The sequence below is a fragment of the Aegilops tauschii genome, chromosome 5 (assembly GCF_002575655.3).
Source record: "Aegilops tauschii subsp. strangulata cultivar AL8/78 chromosome 5, Aet v6.0, whole genome shotgun sequence".
NCBI lineage: Eukaryota > Viridiplantae > Streptophyta > Magnoliopsida > Poales > Poaceae > Aegilops > Aegilops tauschii.
The window spans coordinates 45,065,243-45,088,238 of record NC_053039.3 but is presented as its reverse complement, the minus strand read 5'-3'; the positions used below and the strand labels follow the sequence as shown (position 1 = coordinate 45,088,238).

The 22,996-nt window shown below is 44.6% G+C and overlaps 1 long non-coding RNA gene across 1 annotated transcript; it reads left to right on the top strand.

Annotated features, from left to right (window-relative positions):
* Positions 1-18,821: 18,821 nt before the first annotated feature.
* On the top strand, positions 18,822-21,322 carry LOC141022295 (uncharacterized). The gene is made up of 2 exons (XR_012183583.1): positions 18,822-20,133; positions 20,445-21,322. It is a non-coding gene; the product is annotated as an uncharacterized lncRNA (long non-coding RNA).
* Positions 21,323-22,996: the final 1,674 nt, after the last annotated feature.

The window sequence follows — 22,996 nt, the reverse complement described above, 5'->3', positions numbered from 1 at the left end:
ACTACCGTGGTACTAAGCGGTACTACCGCTTGGGTGCTGCAAAATAGCCCAAGCAAAACAGAAGAAATAGGTTGGACCGAAATAGTCACAACATTTGCATATGAGCTCTGAATTGAGCAAACTCAAGCTTGTTGGATAGCTGACGACGAGTAGCATCGGAGGGAGGTATGCTTAAGATATAGAGGAGAGAAACCTCCAAAAGAGAAGAACCGGCATAACCTCCAACATCGAAAACATCATAGAAGATGCAAGTGAACTCTGTTTTCGATGAACTCGAGCTTGTCATCAAGATGAACATAAGCTCCAAATATCACAAGGAGAAGAACCAAACAAGAACCAATAAAGATGATGCAAGGATGCAATGGTTTGAGCTCTCTACGAATGATACGATCAAGCTACTCATCGAGATCCCCCCTTGATAGTACGGTAATCAATCCTATAACCCGATCTCCTAACTACCACCATGAGACCGGTAAAATAGAAAACCTATCAAGGGCAAACCTTTGCCTTGCACATAGTCCACTTGAGCTAGATGATGATGATCTTGACTCCCTCAAGTTGGACCACCTTTCTTGAATGTGTTAGCTCGATGAAGACTAGTTGATTGCTCCCCCATACTCCACTATGGGTGAGCCACTCTTTGGCACATATTCACAAGTCCATTGACACCACAATGGACGGCAAGCTTCAAGAACTTGATCTCTTCGGGATGCTCCACTTGACCTTGCACACCGCACCACTTGATGTCATCCTCTCCATGGGTTGTAAGATATCTTCCTCTTGATGCAAGCCCACGGAAACATACCTAACCCCGCATAGAACTCTCACGTAGATGATGTGTTAGTACACAAAGCGTAATGGACAATGCTTACCATACCATGGGATCACTTGATCCCTCTCGGTACATCTTCTACACTTTGTGTGTTGATCAACTTGATTCACTCTTGACTTAGTCACTGAAGGAAATATGCCCTAGAGGCAATAATAAAGTTGTTATTTATATTTCCTTATATCATGATAAGTGTTTATTATTCATGCTAAAATTGTATTAACTGGAAACTTAGTACATGTGTGAATACATGCACAAACAGAGTGTCACTAGTATGCCTCTACTTGACTAGCTCGTTGATCAAAGATGGTTAAGTTTCCTAGCCATAGACATGAGTTGTCATTTGATTAACGAGATCACATCATTAGAGAATGATGTGATTGACATGACCCATCCGTTAGCTTAGCACGATGATCGTTTAGTTTGTTGCTATTGCTTTCTTCATGACTTATACATGTTCCTATGACTATGAGATTATGCAACTCCCGAATACCGAAGGAACACTTAGTGTGCTATCAAACGTCACAACGTAACTGGGTGATTATTGCTACCTCTTGAGCACTGCGTTAGTTTTCCCTTGAAGAGGAAAGGGTGATGCAGCAAAGTAGCGTAAGTATTTCCCTCAGTTTTTGAGAACCAAGGTATCAATCCAGTAGGAGGCCAGGCACGAGTCCCTTGCACCTACACAAACAAATAAATCCTCGCAATCAACGCGATAAGGGGTTGTCAATCCCTACACGGTCACTTACGAGAGTGAGATCTGATAGATATGATAAGATAATATTTTGGTATTTTTGTGATAAAGATGCAAAGTAAAGAAAGTAAAATAAAAACGGCGCCAGAAATAGCTTGTTGTCGGGAGATTAATATGATGGAAAATAGACCCGGGGGCCATAGGTTTCACTAGTGGCTTCTCTCAAGAGCATAAGTATTTACGGTGGGTGAACAAATTACTGTTGAGCAATTGACAGAACTGAGCATAGTTATGAGAATATCTAGGTATGATCATGTATATAGGCATCACGTCCGAGACAAGTAGACCGACTCCTGCCTGCATCTACTACTATTACTCCACACATCGACCGCTATCCAGCATGCATCTAGAGTATTAAGTTCATAAGAACAGAGTAACGCTTTAAGCAAGATGACATGATGTAGAGGGATAAACTCATGCAATATGATATAAACCCCATCTTGTTATCCTCGATGGCAAAATCATTATTCTCTGATTTAAATGAATAACTGTCTCGCATCAAACAAGATCCAGATATAATGTTCATGCTCAACGCTGGCACCAAATAACAATTATTTAGGTCTAAAACTAATCCCGAAGGTAGATGTAGAGGTAGCGTGCCGACCGCGATCACATCGACTTTGGAACCATTTCCCACGCACATCGTCACCTCGTCCTTAGCCAATCTTCGCTTAATCCGTAGTCCCTGTTTCGAGTTGCAAATATTAGCAACAAAACCAGTATCAAATACCCAGGTGCTACTGCAAGCATTAGTAAGGTACACATCAATAACATGTATATCACATATACCTTTGTTCACCTTGCCATCCTTCTTATCCGCCAAATACTTGGGGCAGTTCCGCTTCCAGTGACCAGTCTATTTGCAGTAGAAGCACTCAGTCTCAGGCTTAGGTCCAGACTTGGGTTTCTTCTCCTGAGCAGCAACTTGTTTGCTGTTCTTCTTGAAGTTCCCCTTCTTCTTCCCTTTGCCCTTTTTCTTGAAACTGGTGGTCTTGTTGACCATCAACACTTGATGCTCCTTCTTGATTTCTACCTCCGCAGCCTTTAGCATTGCGAAGAGCTCGGGAATCGTCTTATCCATCCCTTGCATGTTATAGTTCATCACGAAGCTCTTGTAGCTTGGTGGCAGTGATTGAAGAATTCTGTCAATGACGCTATCATCTGGAAGATTAACTCCCAGTTGAATCAAGTGATTGTTATACCCAGACATTCTGAGTATATGCTCACTGACAGAACTATTCTCCTCCATCTTACAGCTGTAGAACTTATTGGAGACTTCATATCTCTCAATCCGGGCATTTGCTTGAAATATTAACTTCAACTCCTGGAACATCTCATATGCTCCATGACGTTCAAAACGTCGTTGAAGTCCCGGTTCTAAGCCGTAAAGCATGGCACACTGAACTATGGAGTAGTCATCGGCTTTGCTCTGCCAGACGTTCATAACATCTGGTGTTGCTCCTGCAGCAGGTCTGGCACCTAGCGGTGCTTCCAGGACGTAATTCTTCTGTGCAGCAATGAGGATAACCTCAAGTTACGGACCCAGTCCGTGTAATTGCTACCATCATCTTTCAACTTTGCTTTCTCAAGGAACGCATTAAAATTCAACGGAACAACAGCACGGGCCATCTATCTACAATCAACATAGACAAGCAAAATACTATCAGGTACTAAGTTCATGATAAATTTAAGTTCAATTAATCATATTACTTAAGAACTCCCACTTAGATAGACATCCCTCTAATCCTCTAAGTGATCACGTGATCCAAATCAACTAAACCATGTCTGATCATCACGTGAGATGGAGTAGTTTCAATGGTGAACATCACTATGTTGATCATATCTACTATATGATTCACGCTCGACCTTTCGGTCTCAGTGTTCCGAGGCCATATCTGCATATGCTAGGCTCGTCAAGTTTTGTTGGGGAACGTAGCAATACTTAAAAAATTTCCTACGTGTCACCAAGATCGATCTAGGAGATGCTAGCAACGAGAGAGAGGGAGTGCATCTTCATACCCTTGAAGATCGCTAAGCGGAAGCGTTACAAGAACGCGGTTGATGGAGTCGTACTCGCAGCGATTCAAATCGCGAAAGATCCGATCTAGCGCCGAACGGACGGCACCTCCGCGTTCAACACACGTACAGCCCGGGGACGTCTCCTCCTTCTTGATCCCGCGTTTTACTAACCATCAACAATTCATGCTCCTACTTGATTTCTACTTTCGCGGTGTCAAACATCGTGAGTTGCTCAAGGATCATCATGTCTGTCCCTGATGTGTTATAGTTCATCACGAAGCTCTAATAGCTTGGTGGCAGTGACTATGGAGAACCATCACTATCTCATCTGGAAGATTAACTCCCACTCGATTCAAGCGATTGTAGTACTCAGACAATCTGAGCACATGCTCAACGATTGAGCTTTTCTCCCTTAGTTTGCAGGCTTAAGAAACTTGTCAGAGGTCTCATACCTCTTGACGTGGGCACTAGTCTGAAATCCCAATTTCAGTCTTTGGAACATCTCATATGTTTTGCGACGTTTCAAAAACGTCTTTGGCGCCTCAATTCTAAACCGTTAGCATCACGCACTGAACTATCACGTAGTCATCAAAACGTGTATGTCAGATGTTCGCAACATCCACAAACGACGCTCGAGGTTCAGCACACCGAGCGGTGCATTAAGGACATAAGCCTTCTGTGCAGCAATGAGGACAATCCTCAGTTTACGGACCCAGTCCGCATAATTGCTACTATCAACTTTCAACTAAATTTTCTCTAGGAACATATCTTAAACAGTAGAACTAAAGCGTAAGCTACGACATAATTTGCAAAGACCTTTTGACTATGTTCATGATAATTAAGTTCATCTGATTATTTAATGAACTCCCACTTAGATAGACATCCCTCTAGTCATCTAAGTGATACATGATCCGAGTCAACTAGGCCGTGTCCGATCATCACGTGAGACGGACTAGCCATCATCGGTGAACGTCTTCATGTTGATCGTATCTACTATACGACTCATGTTCGACCTTTCGGTCTCTTGTGTTCCGAGGCCATGTCTATACATGCTAGGCTCGTCAAGTCAACCTAAGTGTTTCGCATGTGTAAATCTGGCTTACACCCGTTGTATGCGAACGTTAGAATCTATCACACCCGATCATCACGTGGTGCTTCGAAACAACGAACCTTCGCAACGGTGCACAGTTAGGGGGAACACATCTCTTGAAATTTTAGTGAGGGATCATCTTATTTATGCTACCATCGTTCTAAGCAAATAAGATGTAAACATGACAAACATCACATGCAATTCATAAAGTGACATGATATGGCCAATATCATCTTGCGCCTTTTGATCTCCATCTTCGAGGCGCGGCATGATCACCTTCGTCACCGGCATGACACCATGATCTCCATCATCGTGTCTTCATGAAGTTGTCTCGCCAACTATTACTTCTACTACTATGGCTAACGGTTAGCAATAAAGTAAAGTAATTACATGGCGTTTTCATCGACACGCAGGTCATACAATAAATTAAGACAACTCATATGGCTCCTGCCGGTTGTCATACTCATCGACATGAAAGTCGTGATTCCTATTACAAGAAACATGATCAATCTCATACATCACATATATCATTCATCACATCCTTTTGGCCATATCACATCACATAGCATACCCTGCAAAAACAAGTTAGACATCCTCTAATTGTTCTTGCATGTTTTACGTGGCTGCTATGGGTTTCTAGCAAGAACGTTTCTTACCTACGCAAAAGCCACAACGGTGATATGTCAATTGCTATTGACCCTTCATAAGGACCCTCTTCATCGAATCCAATCCGACTAAAGTGGGAGAGACAGACACCTGCTAGCCACCTTATGCATCAAGTGCATGTCAGTCGGTGGAACCTGTCTCACGTAAGTGTACGTGTAAGGTCGGTCCGGGCCGCTTCATCCCACAATGCCGCCGAATCAAGATAAGACTAGTAACGGCAAGAAAATTGAACAAATCATCGCCCACAACTACTTTGTGTTCTACTCGTGCATAGAATCTACGCATAGACCTAGCTCATGATGCCACTGTTGGGGAACGTAGCAATAATTAAAGAAATTCCTACGTGTCACCAAGATCAATCTAGGAGATGCTAGCAACGAGAGATAGGGAGTGCATCTTCATACCCTTGAAGATCGCTAAGTGGAAGCGTTACAAGAACGCGGTTGATGGAGTCGTACTCGCAGCGATTCAAATCGCGGAAGATCCGATCTAGCGCCGAACGGACGGCGCCTCCGCGTTCAACACACGTACAGCCCGGGGACGTCTCCTCCTTCTTGATCCAGCAAGGGGAGAGGAGAAGTTGAGGGAGAACTCCAGCAGCACGACGGCATGGTGGCAATGGAGCTCGTGGTTCTCCGGCAGGGCTTCGCCAAGCACTACAGAGGAGGAGGAGGAGTTGGAGGAGGAGAGGGCTGCGCCAGTCCAGGGGGTGTGGCTGCCCTCTCTCTCCCTCACTATATATAGGGGGAAGGAGGGTGGAGGAGGCGCCCTAGGGTTCCCCAGGGGAGTGGCGGCGGCTACAGGGGAAACCCTAGATGGGTTTGGGCGCCCCCACCCCTGGGAAACTTGCCCCCCAAGCCGGGAGGGGTGGCTGCCCTAGGGGAGGCGCCCCCACCTCTCCACGTTACGTGAGAGGGGTTGGGAGGGGCGCACAGCCCCTTAGTGGGCTGGTGTGCCCCCTCCCCTTGGCCCATAAGGCCCCCCAACGCTTGTCGGGGCCTCCGAAACCCCTTTCGGGCATGCTGGCCATAGCCTGGTACCCCCGGAACAATTCCGGACTCCAATACCCTTCGTCCAATATACCGATCTTCACCTCCGGACCATTCTGGAGCTCCTCGTCATGTCCGGGATCTCATCCGGGACTCCGAACAACCTTCGGTAACCACATACTATTTCCCATAACAACTCTAGCGTCACCGAACCTTAAGTGTGTAGACCCTACGGGTTCAGGAACCATGCAGACATGACCGAGACACCTCTCCGGCCAATAACCAATAGCGGGATCTGGATACCCATATTGGCTCCCACATGTTCCATGATGATCTCATCGGATGAACCACGATGTCGGGGATTCAATCAATCCCATATACAATTCCCTTTGTCTATCGGTATGTTACTTGCCCGAGATTCGATCGTCGGTATCCCTATACCTTGTTCAATCTCGTTACCGGCAAGTCTCTTTACTCGTTCCGTAATGCATGATCCCATGGCTAACTCATTAGTCACATTGAGCTCATTATGATGATGCATTACCGAGTGGGCCCAGAGATACCTCTCCGTCATACGGAGTGACAAATCCCAGTCTCGATTCGTGCCAACCCAACAGACACTTTCGGAGATACCTGTAGTGCACCTTTATAGCCACCCAGTTACGTTGTGACGTTTGGTACACCCAAAGCATTCCTACGGTATCCGGGAGTTGCACAATCTCATGGTCTAAGGAAACGATACTTGACATTAGAAAAGCTCTTAGCAAACGAACTACACGATCTTGTGCTATGCTTAGGATTGGGTCTTGTCCATCACATCATTCTCCTAATGATGTGATCCCGTTATCAATGACATCCAATGTCCATGGTCAGGAAACCATAACCATCTAGTGATCAACGAGCTAGTCAACTAGAGGCTTACTAGGGACATGTTGTGGTCTATGTATTCACCCATGTATTACGGTTTCCAGTTAATACAATTATAGCATGAACAATAGACTATTATCATGAACAAGGAAATATAATAATAACCATTTTATTATTGCCTCTAGGGCATATTTCCAACAAGTTTAACCTTAATATTCCGCGTGTGCAACTATTTTGCACCCGTTGTATTTGAACGTAGAGCCTATCACACCCGATCAACACGTGGTGTCTCAGCACGAAGAACTTTCACAACGGTGCATACTCAGGGAGAACACTTATACCTTGATAATTTAGTGAGAGATCATCTTATAATGATACCGTCAACCAAAGCAAGATAAGATGCATAAAAGATAAACATCACATGCAATCAATATAAGTGATATGATATGGCCATCATCATCTTGTGCTTGTGATCTCCATCTCCGAAGCACCATCATGATCACCATCGTCACCGGCGCGACACCTTGATCTCCATTGTAGCATCGTTGTCGTCTCGCCAACTTATGCTTCTACGACTATCGCTACCGCTTAGTGATAAAGTAAAGCATTACAGGGTGTTTGCATTGCATACAATAAAGCGACAACCATATGGATCCTGCCAGTTGCTGATAACTCAGTTACAAAACATGATCATCTCATACAATAAAATATAGCATCATGCCTTGACCATATCACATCACAACATGCCCTGCAAAAACAAGATAGACGTCCTCTACTTTGTTGTTGCAAGTTTTACGTGGCTGCTACGGGCTGAGCAAGAACCGTTCTTACCTACGCATCAAAACCACAACGATAGTTTGTCAAGTTAGTGCTGTTTTAACCTTCTAAAGGACCGGGCGTAGCCACACTCGGTTCAAATAAAGTTGGAGAAACTGACACCCGCCAGCCACCTGTGTGCAAAGCACGTCGGTAGAACCAGTCTCGCGTAAGCGTACGCGTAATGTCGGTCCGGGCCGCTTCATCCAACAATACCGCCGAACCAAAGTATGACATGTTGGTAAGCAGTATGACTTGTATCGCCCACAACTCACTTGTGTTCTACTCGTGCATATAACATCTACGCATAAAACCTGGCTGGGATGCCACTGTTGGGGAACGTAGTAATTTCAAAAAAATTCCTACGCACACACAGGATCATGGTGATGCATAGCAACGAGAGGGGAGAGTGTTGTCCATGTACCCTCGTAGACCGAAAGTGGAAGCATTAGCACAACACGGTTGATGTAGTCGTACGTCTTCACGATCCGACCGATCAAGGACCGAACGTACGGCACCTCCGAGTTCAGCACACGTTCAGCTCGATGACGTCCCTCGAACTCCGATCCAGCCGAGCTTTGAGGGAGAGTTCCGTCAGCACGACGGCCTGGTGATGATGATGATGATGTTCTACCAACGCAGGGCTTCGCCTAAGCACCGCTACGATATTATCGAGGTGGACTATGGTGGAGGGGGGCACCGCACACGGCTAAGAGATCCAAGGGATCAATTGTTGTGTCTAGAGATGCCCCCCTGCCCCCGTATATAAAGGAGCAAGGGGGAGAGGCGGCCGGCCAGGAGGAGGCGCGCCAGGGAGGAGTCCTACTCCCACCGGGAATAGGACTCCCTCCTTTCCTAGTTGGAGTAGGAGAAGGGGGAAGGAGGAGGGAAAGAGGAAGGAAAGGGGGGCGCCGCCCCCCTCCTTGTCCAATTTGGACTTGAGGGGGAAGGGGCGCGCGGCCTGCCTCGGCCGCCCCTCCTCTTCTCCACTAAGGCCCATCTTGGCCCATTAAACCCCCCGGGGGGTTCCGGTAACCCCCGGTACTCCGGTAAAATCCCGATTTCACCCGGAACACTTCTGATATCCAAATATAGGCTTCCAATATATCAATCTTCATGTCTCGACCATTTCGAGACTCCTCGTCATGTACGTGATCACATCCGGGACTCCGAACTATCCTTGGTACATCAAAACACATAAACTCATAATATAACCGTCATCGAACTTTAAGCGTGCGGACCCTATGGGTTAGAGAACTATGTAGACATGACCGAGACACGTCTCCGGTCAATAACCAATAGCGGAACCTCGATGCTCATATTGGCTCCTACATATTCTACGAAGATCTTTGTCGGTCAAACCGCATAACAAGATACGTTGTTCCCTTTGTCATCGGTATGTTACTTGCCCGAGATTCGATCGTCGGTATCTTAATACCTAGTTCAATCTCGTTACCGGCAAGTCTCTTTACTCGTTTCTTAATACATCGTCCCGCAACTAACTCATTAGTTGAAATGCTTGCAAGGCTTATAGTGATGTGCATTACCGAGTGGGCCCAGAGATACCTCTCCGACAAGTGACAAATCCTAATCTCGAAATACGCCAACCCAACAAGTACCTTCGGAGACACCTGTAGAGCACCTTTATAATCACCCACTTACGTTGTGACGTTTGGTAGCACACAAAGTGTTCCTCCGGTAAACGGGAGTTGCATAATCTCATAGTCATGGGAACATGTATAAGTCATGAAGAAAGTAATAGCAGAATACTAAACGATCGAGTGCTAAGCTAACGGAATGGGTCAAGTCAATCACATCATTCTCCTAATGATGTGATCCCGTTAATCAAATGACAACTCATGTCAATGGCTAGGAAACATAACCATCTTTGATCAACGAGCTAGTCAAGTAGAGGCATACTAGTGACACTCTGTTTGTCTATGTATTCACACAAGTATTATGTTTCCGGTTAATACAATTCTAGCATGAATAATAAACATTTATCACGATATAAGGAAATAAATAATAACTTTATTATTGCCTCTAGGGCATATTTCCTTCAAGTAACATACCGATGACAAAGGGAACAACGTATGTTGTTGTGCGGTTTCACCGATAAAGATCTTCGTAGAATATGTAGGAACCAATATGAGCATCCAGGTTCCACTATTGGTTATTGACCGGAGATGAGTCTCGGTCATGTCTACATAGTTCTCGAACCCGTAGGGTCCGCACGCTTAACGTTCGATGACGATCGGTATTATGAGTTTATGTGTTTTGAAGTACCGAAGGTTGTTCGGAGTCCCGGATGAGATCACGGACATGACGAGGAGTCTCGAAATGGTCGATACATTAAGATTGATATATTGGAAGGTTATATTCGGACACCGAAAAGGTTCCGGGGGTCACTGGATAAATACCGGAGTACCGGGGAGTTACCGGAACCCCCCTCCCGGGGGGGTCAATGGGCCTTCATGGGCCTTAGTGGAAATAGAGGGCAGCAAGGGAGTTGTGGGGCGCGCCCCTCCTAGGCCCAAACCGAATTGGTTTAGGGCTTAGGGGGCCGGCCCCCTCTTTCCTTCTCCCCTCCTCCTCTTTCCTTCCCCTCCTTGGACTAGGAAAGGGGCAACCTACTCCTGGTAGGAGTAGGATTCCCCCTTGGGGCGCACCCTATGAGACCGCCGGGCCCCTCCCCTTGCTCCTTTTATATGGGGGCAGGGGGCACCCATAGACACAAGTTGACAGTTGTCTTAGCCGTGTGCTGTGCCCCCCTCCACAAATTTCGACCTCGGTCATATTGTTGCAGTGCTTAGGCGAAGCCATGCGTTGGTAACTTCATCATCACCATCACCACGCCGTCGTGCTGACGAAACTCTCCCTCGGCCTTAGCTGGATCAAGGGTACGAGGGACGTCACCGAGCTGAACGTGTGCAGATCACGGAGGTGCCGTGCGTTCGGTACTTGATCGGTTGGATCATGAAGACATTCGACTACATCAACCGCGTTACTTAACGCTTCCGCTTTCGGTCTACGAGGGTACGTGGACACACTCTCCCGCTCGTTGCTATGCATCACCTAGATGGATCTTGCGTGTGCGTAGGAAATTTTTAGAAATTACCGCGTTCCCCAACAGTCACCGCGTGCATGGTGACTCAGGGTGGCCAACCATTTCCAGGGTGTAGTCCACTCCAACTGGGCCCTCTCTGATGTGATGGCTCGACTAAAGCAACTTTGTGTTGATGGGATGCATCAGCTAAAGTTTCCTGTAGTAAAGTTGGACTAGATGCTCTGGTAAAATGGGATGGTTACTTAGAGCAAATTTGAAGTCACAAGTCATAAGTTTGATCATAGTTGCTTCATAACTGCAGATTTGGTCCAGAAACTAGGATTTGAAGTTGCACTTATATGGAGTGTTGGATTGGGATGAAATTTGGTGGATGATGGTGATTTGAGCATATTGAGGCACTGTAAAAATTTCATGTCATTTGGACATGCCAAAATGGTACTTCCTTCATAGTGGTCCTCTCTTGACAGAAACTTTGGGAATTTGCTGAGGAAGATTGGCTAGGGAAATGCAGCTGAATTTTGGATTGTGGCAATTATTTATATATTAAAGAGCACTCAAAAAGTTTGAGGGCAATCAAGAAAAGATAAATAACACTTCCTTCACAAAGTGCCATTGTGGATAGAATGAAAAATGAATATTTTTGAATTATTTTTGAACTAGGCAAAGAAGGGTTTTGACATATATGTGGAAGATATAATACAAAGAATTTATGAGACTTTTGTGGGAATTTTTGGAATAACAGAAACATAGGTTGCTTCACACCCTAGGTCAAACGGGATTATTCCTTTAATAGAAAAAGAAATATTCTCAAGAAATAAAGATTGGGGTTGGGCTAGAATGGAAATGACATGATCTTGAGAAATTTTTGGGAATGACGAACCACTACTAGAGAAAACCTTATACACAGAATCTTACCAGCAGTGTGGTTTAAAAACAAATGCTACTGCTAATTAGCAGTAGCGCGCTGTAGAAGACCGCACTACTAATAGCCCAGTAGCAGTAGCACGCTAGTTGAAAAGAGCGCTGCTACAACAATTGCCAGGTCGTTGCCTCCAGACTAGGTATAGTAGTAGCGCCCTTTTCACGGACGCGCTACTGCTAAAGTACTTAGTAGTAGCACATTTCTCCAACACTCGTTGCTGCTAAGTATCATTCCCTCTTGCAACTAATTAAGTTTAGTCTCATACTGCTAAGCGAACAGGGTGTTTGCCACCTTAAATATGTTACTTCTCAAACTATCACAAGCACTTGGTCCTGATTGAACTGTATGTGTTGGATTTGTGGCTGCAATATGAATCTTCGCCTGTACCTATACAGGTGAGGATTCATGTTGACTATTTAGATTCTACACAAAAAGATCAATGATGACCAATGTATATTTTTGATATTTTTTACATGCTTAGCCTTAGTAGTAGCATTTTTCTAGGACAAAGCGCTACTGCTATTTGGCTTAGCAGTAGCGCGCTCCCTGGACCAGCCCTACTGCTACAGCAAAAGAAAACCCACAGGCCGCCCCCCCGCACCCTCATCTCTTTCAATCGTCCCCCCCCGCCCGACGCCGGCAGCTGCGGTTAGGGTTTCTCCTCTGCCACCGCGCGCCACCGCCACCGCAGGTAATGCTCCTCCCCCTCTCGCCCCCCTCCGCTGCTCCTCCACCCTCTCGCCGCCCACTCTGTCGCTGCACGTGAGCTCTGGCCGGGCGCCTTTGGCCGACCGCCCTCGATCCCCTCACCAGTCGCTGTCGTCGCCTCCTCTCGTAGGAAAGTCATCGGCCTTCCCCTCGTCAGCACCCCCGACCGAGGTCACCATGCCATCCCCCCTCCTCGTCAGCACCCCCGAGGGTTGCCCTAGCTAGATGCAGCGAGGGCTTGCAAATTTCAGATGGACATGCAGTGGCGTAGTGAGGTGTAGTTCGTTACCTCTGAAGATTTGGCATGACCTAGCTAGATGCTTGGAAAGAAACGCACCCTTTTATTGTTATTTTTCTATACATGGATAGCTAGATGCTTTTGTTTTTCTGTAATAAGTTATTTTTTTGGCAAAATGTAGGTGCCAATTTAGTTGAAATGCTTTGCTAGATATTGGTTTTGATACAAGTATTTGGTTTGCAAGTGCTAAGTTAATCCCAATTAAATTTGCCACTTGTTTTTTTAATCAGTTATTTTAGGCAATAAGGGCCAAATTAGATGAAATGTCTTGGTAGGTGGTACCCTGATTTGGTAGATATTTATGAAAAAAAAATCGGCTTATAATTGGTGATATATATCCAGAAATAAGAATAGAAGCTCCTCAGGCCGCACCACAGCGATTTGGGATTCCTGGCCGTCGGATCGGGTGGCTTGATTGGATCTGGGCCGTCAGATCGACCCCTGTAATGACCTCGTCCGTCGGATCAAAAAAAGTTACTGCTGGAATGAATTGTTACTCCCGTTTCGTGCCACCGCTCATAAATAGTCTGCCCCGCCGGGGGCATTTTCGTCATTTCACTCGCACGGGGTATAAAAGGGCCGGCTCCCGTGGTGAACCCTGGCCGGCTCCTCTCCCGCTCGCGCCGCCTCCTCCTCCCAGCCGCGTTTCCCTCTCCTCCTTCCCCGCCGCCGCCCGGCCTCCTCCCCACCCGGGCCTCCCTCTCCTCCTTCCCCGCCGCCGCCCGGCCTCCTCCCCACCCGCGCATCCCTCTCCTCCAGACCTGCCGCCGCCCGGCCTCTTCCCCTCACGGCCTCCTCCTTCCACCCCTCCGATCTGGCACCGCCCAAACCCTAACGCCCCGGCCCGGCCCCGGCTCCCACGGGAGGGAAGGAGGAATGGCGAGGCGAGGCAAAGGCGGCGACGTACGGGACGCGGCGCAGGCGGCGTGGCCCAGGGGGTCGGCCTCCTCCCCGACACCTCTCTCTGCCCCCCCAGCACATAGTCGCGCCGCTCGTCTCTTCCTCTCCCGCGTCCGTCGACGAATGTGCGAGTCCCTGTAGGAGAGAGAGAGAGGATGGGGCCCTCTTACGCTCGCTTGTGACCCTCGGCCGTGGCTAGGGTTTCGGGCTGGGCATTGCCTTCGTCGCCGGCGCGGCTCTGGTGGACTCCGGCGGCTCCTCTTCGTCTCCTCCCTTGTCCCCACGCGAGGCAAAGAAGAAACGAAGCACCTCGCCTGACTCCTCAGAGCTCAGGCACTTTCGGCCGTCGGAACCACTTATCCGGTAAGTAACTAGAGAAGTTTGGTCCTTGCTTAGCCATATAATCATAGGACAAATATGTCGTGGTTGCAGTTGTTATCCAGGTGATGTTTTTAGGAGCTAGATTAAATTCAGTACAGTGATTTGGTCATCATCTGTGTGAAAATATCTACAGCTTTCTGTTTGAGATGGGGATATTTGTTAGATTAGCAGATGCACATTTGAGAATGATGTTATGTTGTGTTGTTAGCATGTAGAAATATTAGTATAAGCTCTGCAGAGAAGAAAAACCACGAATTTGTATGAGCTGGTTACATCATTTATTTGTGTTGTTTATGGTTGTAGTGGTTGACGGCGACTAGGTTCTCAATACCGGTTCCGATCATTATTGAAGGTTACTATGTCAAAATTAGGATGTGCAAGTCGATGACGGTGATTATGGTTGTAGTGGTAAGGTATTTAGTCTTCTAAAATGATATGCATCATTGTTAAATGTTGGAATTAGGCAGTCCAGCAAGAAACTTGATGGCAACATGCCTCCTAGGAATAATAAGGACATTCTTTATATAGAGGGAAAGCAAAGACATAATTGTTTCTTCTGGTTTATTGTTACTTATTACATGTTGAGGCGTGACTAAATCATTTATGAAATGCCATAATTTATTTCTTACTATAGAAAGATAAAAAAGGTTCACCGTTAAGCACAAAACAGTCTGTCTTAGGATTGACAACTAGGGTGCGCAAGCATACTCAGCCATGGCACCTTGCTGAATGAAAATATTATTTTAGACTCCTGGTAATATATGCTTCCTTGCATTTGTTGCAAATTTTCCCACTTATGCCTTGCATTTATTGATTTCCCCCCTATGGTGTGGGTTGTAGTTGCTGCTGTATGATCCTTTTGTGGCTTAGGGATCGATGCTACTTTCTTTAAGATTGTTGCTTCCTGATTTTTCTTACCAGGGGTTGTCATCTAAAGTTGATTTTTATAGGAATCAGAATCTGTTCTTTTTTCTTCACCAGGAACTGGTTTCCTAATTTGGCTGATGATCCTTTTCTTCCTATGGTATGCAGGCTCGTCGGCGGGGCAGTGCAAGGCGTAACTCCGACGTGGTTCCTCGCCGGTTGGACGGTGTTCAGGCGCAACCCGGTGCCCACTGAGTACTGCCTCGGCTACAACCTCCCTTGGTGAGCTCCATCTTCCTCCTGCTCATCTGCTTCGGCTACTGCATTGGACATGGCCGTGGCTATATTGATGTGGTGCTCGTCTGGTTGATGCTCTATTCCCTGCTCATGCATCGGTTCCTACTTGAGCTCTTTAGTTGTAGATGCATGCTATTCTAGGGTTTGCAGGCTGAGTTCATGTTTGGTTTCTATCATAGGAGTCCCTGCGATGATCTGGTTTACATGTGGATGCTCTGGTTGTATAGCTATGCTCCTGGATTTGCTAAATTGATCAGTAGTGTTCGTGCTAGGGCGATGATGATTAACCTTAACTAAAATAAGTGTGCCTTTGAGCAATCGAGGCACCCGTGGGTATCAAGCTAGATCCTCCCTCTTGTCTCTAGAGTCCTTTTTGATCCTGTGATACTTGTTGTGTTCTGTCCTTGGATGGTCATTCTTGTTGAGTGATAACCAGGGCAGCTCCATTGTATAAACAGATTGATCTGTGATAAGAGATGACGGGGGTAGGTTATATGATCGAGGAAAGCCGAATCTGAACCCACTATGCAATGAACCCTGAACTATTTTTATTTGTACTTAAAGGTGTTACTTATTCATGCTCCGATGGCTTTTGTGCTGGGGCGATGATGATTAGCCGTGTCTGAAATAAGTGTGCCTTCGAGCAATCGAGGCACCTGTGGGTATCAAGTTGAATCCTCCCTCTTGTCTCTAGAATCCTTTTTGATCCTGTGATACTTGTTGCTCCGTCCTTGGATGGTCATTCTTGTTGAGTGATAACCAGTGCAGCTCCACTGTATAAACAAATTGATCTGGTGATAAGAGACGGGGTAGGTTATATGATCGAGGAAAGTCAGATCTGAGCCCACTATGCAATGAACCCTGGATCATTTTTATTTGTATTTAAAGGTGTTGCTTATTTATGCTCCGGTGTTTATAGTTGTCTTATGTAAAGATTTCTTCTCTCTCATACCTTTATTGCATATGAGTTGTTCTTGATCTTTTATTGTTTGTTGTTGGTCCTTGATTTAATCTGGTTAAGAGTAACCTGCACTTTGTTATACTAGAAAGACATGCTCCCAGCAAGTTATAGGGGCCTCTCTTGCCGCCTTAAGTTTGTATGGTAAAGTATGCATCATGTGTGCCTCTGTTTTGTTTCCATCTTGTATTCCTATGTCTTGCTTCACATATCATGGCACTTGATATATGCATGGTTGTTGGCGATCGGACGCCACCGCCGCCGCCGATGCCATCGTGGCTCTTGCCGCCGTCAAACATTAAGTAAGTCGTGACCTTCTCTTTTTTTTGCTTAGTGATATGCGCATGGTTGCAACTACTCTACTGATTACAAAAGAAATATGAGCATGGCAGAGGGTGATTACAAAAGTTTTCTTCGTTCTTTCATGTTGGAGTCAGTGGCAGTACCTTGCCAGTTAAATTACCTTCTTTCCTATTAGAAAGCAGTGTATGCTCTCTAGATACTTAATGTTTTCTTTCTTGGCTGTAGTTTATTTCATAGTTGTAGTTTCAAAATGATATGTCAAACATGCTCTAATTTTTTTCATGCCATTAGAGATTTCGGCTCATATTACTTCCTCTATGTTTATGGTTGGGTAGTGGTGCTTTACTGATTAGGTATTCTCAATCATGTATCATATCTACGTTCAAAAATATGTTGGAGTCAGTAGCTGCGACCGTGGTTCGGCCTGCAATTCCTGTTGGCTATGCTGATGGCCCTACCGCTGTGATTGACGCCGATGTCCTTTTGTAGTGACAGATGTTGCACGCCAGATAGGTCTTGACGGCGTGCATTATTTAGTTTTAGCTTTATTGTGTGAGGTTTTTTGTGTTTTTCTGGTTTTCCATTGGTCCTAAATTGTACATCGAAATCAGTGTAGATGTATTAAGAGAGATGAGATACTATGTAGGCATTATTTGTTTTTGTTATGTACCTGGTTACTTAATAATCGTTCTTAATATTGAAAAGGGACAGAAATAAGCTGAGTATTTGATCTGACTTGGTAGTGTTTGCCGGTTAACACATCTATGTCATTAGACCAGTTCTTTTTTCTTCTCACAGTTTGTCATTTAGAATGATTTTTTAGAGGAACCAGGAACTGGTTCCTGATTCACTTTGTCCTCTTTGTTGATGATCCTTTTCTTCCTATGGTTATGCAGGCTTGAGTCTCAGTTTGATCTTACGGTTCTATGGCTCAAAGGTTGATGACTGCCATGAGGCACTACCCAGTTAAATCTTCGTAAGTTGTTGAGCATGAACTTTTCTTCTTAATTATTTTCATCTTCTTAGCCTTGCCACATCATCTCTTAAAAATAGTTTGAATCCATCAACTGTGTGCTCTGCCTATGCAATTCATTGAACCGTAAGATTAAAACATTCATAAGGTGTAGCCCTGTCTCCAACTACCTTCTGAATATTAACATTTTTGTTGGAAAAAGAAGAAAGATTGAATCATAGTTTGCACTAAATGAAAATGAGTTTTTTTTACATTTTGTTCACTCACTAGGAGGGTCACTATTTATATGCTTGCTTCAACTTTTTCCGGATCACCATGTAAATCATTTGTACAGGAGCTCCGGAACAAGAAAAACAATAATCACAAGGATGGAGGCTTAACATGTATTTTGTTTGCCATCTGGTGTTTATCTAATTTTTTGATGGTGTGACCAAAACCAGATTACCTTTTCTAATGTTAGTATTGGAGTGTTATCTGCAATGGCATCTACTATATATACTGAAAGTAGTTTTATTTATCTTTAGAACTTGATATATTTTCTAAAACCACTTATTATGATTCTATTTGTATCTATGACTTCTGAAGCAAGTCAACACCCACACAGGCAAACAAACCAAACTGCCGGTAGAGTCACTGTATATAAGGAAATTTACTTTGCTTCCAGTAGTGGGTTTAGGCTTGATAGAAGCTTGGTTGTTTATATTTTCAGAAAACTGGATCTATCATGATTAAGATATGGTCAACATGTATATATTTGGTTCTACTGTGCCCTCCAGTGTTGCTTACCAATGTGATTGCTTAATGATTACTACGACATATCTTGCTAGGTCCAAGCTGACAACAATCCTTTTGGTCTTAAAATTTTTGTCGAGGCGGCAGGGATCAAAGAATAACAGATCTGGGTCTTCGCCTTCCAAGATTAGAAGGGTGAAACCATCGCTCACTGTCCATATGCTTTAAAAGCAAATCTCAAGTGCATTGCCTATACAAAAATAATTTTGTGGTCATCTATCTCACAAACTATTCACATCAAGTTCATATGGAATGGCACTCACGGAGGCAATTGAACCAAGCTATCTATTGTATGCCTAACTATGGCTTCGTAGTTTTATCGCCTCCATTGCCATTGTTGGCTTTTTCTCTCTTATGTTTCTGCTCATATTACTGAACTTAATGTTAGCTAATTAGTTTTTCTATTCGTATGACCATAGTGGATGCTGCTTTGCTTCTGGCACGGGTTAACTTTGATAGTCTCATGCCCGTGTTTAACTTGATGATGTTACTCTTCTGGCACATATTGAATGTTTCTTCTTACTCTTGAACCGGCCAGATAATCGGTTGTTCTGTTACATGTGCTAAAACTTGCCTTCATACTGATACATCATGACGTTTGATCTTCCATCGGTTGACCATATCGTTGGGACCGGCACCCTCGCGCCAAGGCGCGTTGCCGATCTAGTACACAAGATTTGGCCATCAAATTGCTTCTCGCGGAAGAATCTCTTCATCTAGAGATATCAGTGATATATACACAAGATTTGGCATTTGCCTGCTAGCTGTTGGTTCTATTCTAGAAGGTGTTAGTAAGCTAATTGAGAACTTGTTGGTTGTGAGTCTTGTTGGCTGATTTGGCATTTGCCTGCTAGCTGTTGGTTCTATTATAGAAGGTGTTAGTAAGTTAATTGAGAGCTTGTTGTTTACTTTTTGGGATCGGGTTCCACTATGAAAATATAACTGAAGAAGAACCAAAAATATCACATGTTACCGTTTTTCTTTCCTGTGAAGTGGATCGTTAATCCTTTGCTCATATTGCTTTAGGAAAATGGCGCCACCACCACCACCACCATGTCGACTGTGCAAGTCAAGGTGCGCCAGCAGCCTTGCAACTGGCAAGCTGTTCGGCATCTACTTCCAGCCGAGTTTTCGTCATGCGATGGTAAGAAATTATATGAAATGTAACAACTATTTTGTTTTTAGTGTTGGCATTACTGCATTGTGTTATTTTGCTTTTTTACACAGATCATCCCATGCAATGTGAGGTTGAAATTCAACAAGCTGACAGGAGACACTGTGACATTTGAGGCTTCTGGGGGGCCTACACTATGGAGGTCGAGAAAAGACGTATATGTCGCAGATTGGAGGAGATGGATGGGCCCGTTTCCTCGCCCGCATGCGTGTTACTGGTGGTGAGTTGATCAGCTTCTCCTTCAGAGCAGAAAGACCCAAGCTGGCTGTCATTTATATCAACAAGGTGGAAGATGATGAAGATGATGAGGACCCTCTCGATGAAGATGATGAGGACCCACTTCATGATGAGGCTGAGCGAGGAGGAGGTGTGCAACCTATGGGACATAATTCCGCCACGTGATGACTTTGTCGGGGTGCCATTCGTGACCCGCCTGACAAGTACCATGGTCGATCAGTATGATATGGTATGTTATACTAACTGTAGTAATTTGATATGCTTAGTGAATCCGATGATATGCTTTATTGTTATACTTACAAATGCAAATTATCCGATGATATGCTTTAGTGTAGAGTCCGATCACATGCTTATTAGTGTAAAATCCAAGGAACTATTAATAGTGTAGATAATCCATACATACTTATTAGTAGAATTTATGCTTAGTAGAAATGTGTAGTACTGTGTCTTTTGATAGTGTAGAAATCTATACTTAGTAGAAATATATTTGCAAGAGTATGTGTGAGGCTACTTATTAATTGATATGTTTTTATTATTCAGAAATTGCCAAAGAGCCTATCTGTGAGTTGTGGTATCGAGCCTGATGAAGAAGGCTCAGCTGGACTACGCCTTACCGCAAGGGGCTCCGTCACCACCTGTACTTACGGCGTGGACACGGACGACCGCACACACTTAAACTCCGTTGGGTGGAAGAGATTCCTCGTTGGCAAGAATTTTTCGTATTGGACATGCCATCCTAATTACTATCAGGAACACCCACCGCCCAGGCTTGAGAATGATGATCGTCGTCGATATCATCTAGAACTACATATGTGTGTGGTTATATGACTATATATACCTAGTAGAACTGCTATATATGTGTGGTTGTTAGACTACCTAGCTAGTACTGCTTATCATATATGCGATATTCATGTGAGGATGCATGTTGACTATGTATGAGTACCTATAATGCTTTATGCTATTGTATGACTACTGTATGACTATATGGTATTGTGGTTAATGATATTGTTATCTGGTACATGTGAAGCTGCAGTTTATAAACTATAAACTGAAATGTGAAACGGGGCAGGGAACAGGAAAAATGATGAAAGATACAACAGTAGCACGGGGATACAAAAGCGCTACAGCTACTTAATAGTAGCGTGTTCCATAAAAGCGCTACTGATATAGTCAATAGTAATAGCGCGGGTTTATACTGCACTACTACTAACTGTTAGCTGTAGCGCCGTAGTAGTAGCGCGGCTACCCGCGCTACTACTAGCACCACAACCCGCGCTACTACTAGGGTTTTCCCTAGTAGTGAACCATGTGAGAGCAGAAGGAATGATGATCTTCTCAGGCTTCAAGTCTACAGAACCACTCCAAAAAGTAAAACGGAGCAAAAACCAAAGAAATCTAAAAGAAAAAAAAGGCAAAAATTGGGGTGTTAGAGATTTGGCAGAACTTTCCACTCACTTATTTGAGGACACATAATACATGAACTTTTTTACTATCAAATTATTTGAGATATGAAATTCTTTTACCTTCTTCGTGGTCCTGCAAGATATCGGTATGCACATAATATTCATCAGCTACTTATCTTGTTGTAGCATATTCATTAGCTAATTACGTTGGTGTAGCATACAAGCAATCAATTTCACTCAAATATTTTCTGTCGCCGTTTTTATAGGATGGCAGAGGCGGCACAGGGAGGTGAAGGTGTGACGGCAATGAGGAAGGCGTGATATAGGATGGCTCCGTCCAGGAAGACGAAGGTGCTCCTCTAGGCGCCGAGGCTGTAGTCCAGGAAGACAGTGGCGGCGGCGGCGAGGGCGACGTCCAAGGAGGTAACGGTGCTACAGTGCGGTCTCACACGCATTGGCGACCCAAAAGGCCGGAGGTTCAGGGTCGTGCGGTTCTTGTAGGTTCCTTTATATGTTTTGTGCGGTGCATGTAAAGAAATTCCAGTTCGCTTCTTTATTATAAAGAAAATAAAGAATAGTAGAGAAGTACAATCTCCGTCTCATAGTGTTAGAAAACGTCTTACATTATAGGACGGAGGTAGAACGGAGGTAGTAGTAGTAGAGAAAGATAAAATACAATGCTAATATATTAGGCTCGTAACGAAAGTCTGCGACCACGGTGATCGCTGGTTGGGTTAGAAACACAATGCGATCTTTGTTTTTTTTTTTCTAATCTCGTTATGAAGTGATTACGGGAGGGGAACGATCGGTTTTTGTTTTTTTTTCTCAAACGGAAATGGAAGTAAATCCTGATAATCAAGGCAAATCAAATACTACTACGTAATTAGCTGGAGGGGATGTTGGGAATGCGTGGTTTCCCTTTAGTAGACTGTAGTATATTGATGGTGGCGTCCGATAAAAACATGTAGCACCTGCCGTGGGATGTGCGATGTACTCCCTCCGTAAACTAATATAAGAGGTAATATCAAATAATATACTCATGTAGCACCTGTCCACACACAGGATCTATGGGGAAAGGAAATCCACCGGCACGGGAAAGTGGTGGACATCAAAGGCAACAGCTGCATCTCCAACGTCTAGCCTATTTTTGCCCTTTGCTCCAAGTCCTCCAAGATCACATTGGTCTATGGTGGAATGCTCTGCCTGCCATGCGTCAGTTTCCTTCTCCGTTAGTGTCACATAACATTTCAGTAAAAAAAAAAATCAGTCGCCCTTTCAGAGATTAGCGAGGTGCCAACATGTAACAGTATCACCTTGGGAAAGCTACGGCAAGCAGCGGCAGAACTATTTAGCGCATCTTCAACAGGCGCCTAAAAAAACTCCGCGCATTAAAAATTTAATTTTTTTAGCGCCGAACAGCTCCAGCAGATGATGTAGCGTTAAAAGATTTAGGGCGCGCGCTGAAAAACGCTATCGCGCGCAACATATTTTGGGCTCCGGATTGTGCGCGCTTCACAATTTGCACTGTCTGCTTTTTGGGCGCGCGTTTTTGGCCATCTGCTAATTGTAGTTTGTGAATCGTAAATTATCCCCGCAAAAAAAAAAGAATCGTAAATTATCCTTCTTATTACTCTGCTCTAGTGGCCATTTGCTAATTAGTTTGTCAATTCTAAATTATCTTTCTGGTTT